Source organism: Lactuca virosa, chromosome 5 (assembly GCF_052849685.1).
Source record: "Lactuca virosa cultivar CGN04683 chromosome 5, Lactuca_virosa_CGN04683_v6, whole genome shotgun sequence".
In the NCBI taxonomy this organism is placed as follows: Eukaryota; Viridiplantae; Streptophyta; class Magnoliopsida; order Asterales; family Asteraceae; genus Lactuca; species Lactuca virosa.
Window position 1 is genome coordinate 227549188 of NC_136430.1, and position 3032 is coordinate 227552219.

Here is a 3032-nt window from a genome sequence, read left to right on the forward strand (position 1 = left end):
TATTACTAGATTAATTATTAGATTATTATTTCAAACCTATTAAAAAATTTAAATTTCCTAATTTTCTAGCAATTTACTTTTTCGACCCCCTACCCCGCACTTATTACATACAATGCCCTCATTGTGTGCGTAAAATAAATTAAAAGCAATAAAAGGGAGAAAAAGGAATAGACTCCCCTGGGATAGTAGTGGCGTGATCGAACTCCAAAGGTGTGGAAAAATTGTGCATCTTGAATACGGGCTCTTCTGGTAAGGAACTTGAATCATGAATACGTGAGATATGCAAAGATGCCGACAAAATATAGAATCGAGCCTTCAATCTTCAACAAATGTGGTGCAAATTTCCAAAGCGTAAAGAACAATGTAGGAAAGCATACGCCACATTGATTGGTCGAGAAACTGAGCCATAAATGTCTTCATCATAATTCCAAGAAGAAAAATGGCGACCCATGAAATAATATGCATCAATGGTCTTTAGTTTGTGGAAATGGAAGATTCACGACGTGAATGCCAAGGGCCACGACGTGAAGTCGCAAATATGCGCAATCTGGAATCCTTCATCAAAGCGCTCACGGCGTGAAGTAGTATTGGCTCACGTCGTGAGAACTGGGCAGTCAGGAAACAAAATTCCTCCCAAAATTTCTTTTAACTCTTGACCTCAACCAAATGTCTTAATGGATTAAGACTCTTCAAAAGTTATTATTTTTGACTCTTTCTTCTAACTCTAACTTCTCTCTTGACTCACCCCACACTTATTTCTAATCATGGTCTTGGACTCTCGATTTTTAACGCTCGTGGCTAAACATAAATGCTCTTGTATCTCGACATTCCTCTCTCATGACTCCTAGCAAATCTGGAATAACAACCAAAGAAGAGAAAAATAACATAATAGTGCAATAGTTTTACAATCCACCAAAACAAGCCAAACTAAAAACTAAATAAAATAAACTAAAGTAAACTAACTAAAAATAAACGATCAATCATCCTCATCATCCTCGTGCGCTCCGCTTGTTCCGACACCATCTCCCCTCGGGTTTTGATAAGAACTCCATGTTGGGCAAATTGGATAGTGACTTCCCAAATGAGGAGGTTGCTCTATGTTCAAATGCCACACCATATTCTCTACCGTACCACCAATCCAATTGACACTTAAAGATAATTGATCAAAATATCCCGACATGTCTCCCCCGAAGTTGGCTCCTCCCATGGGTGCATTTTGTTGCACCGATTGTCCTATATCTCCTCTACCTCTGACATTCCTTCTTCGGGGCCTTGGTTGAGGTTGTTCTTCGGGTTGCACTTGAAGTTGTTCTTCACCATCATCATCAGAGTTCACGATCCCCCAATGTGCCCCATAATTCGTCACCACCCTCATTGTCTCCAAATAACCCAAGGAAAAATCACTCCCCTCCATGAAAGTCAATGACCTCGTGATGTCGGGAATTATCACACCGTAGGACCGGACCAAACGGGTGATGAAATGTCCTCCACATATCGGGCTCCCAGGTCGGGAACTCACTGCATGCTCTGCCAAGTAGCGGGCCAAAAAGTACGGGATGTTGCAACACATTCCTGGCTGCAAAATAAACCATAAAAAGAACAAATTTATCTTTGTAAGTTTGTCTCCATGGCGCCTGTGGTGGATGGAAAAAGTGATGAGCCGGTGAATGAGACGGTGAATTGGTGATTTGATGCTACTTTCCGGTGACACCCTAGAATTGAACACCCCTGATGCGATATTGCTCCATAATTGAAGCTCCGATGTTTCTCCCTCATAACCACAGGCAGCCTCCCGTAAAAACATAGCGAACTCGGGAGACATGGCCTATTGAGGCTCATACAAACCCATTCTCCACAAAAAGTCAACCAAACTACACTCCCGTTATTCTCCGCCTAAACGGAAAACTAATGCTTGTGGAAAAGTGGGATCTTGGACATTTTTGTGAAATGCCACAATCGAGAAAAATTCCACGCATAGCTCTTTATAAACCTGTTCCTGGATAGTAAAAAGATTGCTCCACCCATTGCATGTGAAAGAGTACCCGTCCCCTACAAATAATTTTGTAAGAAATGGGATCAACCGGTCAACTATTCCAACCTCCCTCAACCTTTGCCAATTCACAGTTGAGGCGACCACGAACTCTCGGTTATGTAACCACCCCAAACGGTTGTTACAACATGTAAGAACATCCCTTGACACATTCGTTGGGAAGACATAAATGGTTGCAAGTTAGCCACCCCAGCTGGAATTTGACGCCTAGGAGCCATTTCCTGCAAAACAAGAAACAACACAAACAAAACAAAATATCCAACACATTAGAATTAAACAACATCAAGTTCACCATGCCCAGAATTCATGTCGTGAATTCCTAGAAATTCACGTCGTGAGTTTGTCACTCTCGTTTGAATCGATCACAACTGTTATAAAATTGATCCAATAATGTGGTTGGGGTTTACTCCTATGACAATCCTAAGCATAATCCAGTCACATGCAATGGTTATAACATGATTTTTAGGGCAACATTTCAACAATTTACTAAACACAAACCTAGCCTTATATTTAACAATTAAAGAAAAAATTAACCAGTAAAATCAAGAAATCAATACCTTAGAGTGTAGATGACGTAAGCTAAAATGGAATATTGAGTTTTATATGGCCGCAATCGGAATGGGGGGACCAGGAGAACAACCTCACTTCGTGGGAATGGAGAAGTGATTAGGTCAAAGTGGGTTCTGGTCCTTTATTTGTGGTCCCGTTTTTTTTTAAAAGTTCACGTCGTGAGTTTCAAGGAATTCACGTTGTGAGTTTTCGTGGACTAGTCATTTGGGCCATCCATTTAATCAGCAAGTGGGCCAGAATATCTATTGGGCTAATAGAGCCAGGTCCGTAAATGTCTTCTGGACTCACGTCGTGAGGCATACGTGCTCACGTCGTGAGTTTGGTCTGATCAATAATTTCCTATTAAATCTATTTTTTTATTTACTTAAAACCTTACTTAATTACCACTTAATTTAGGGACCCCACACTTAAT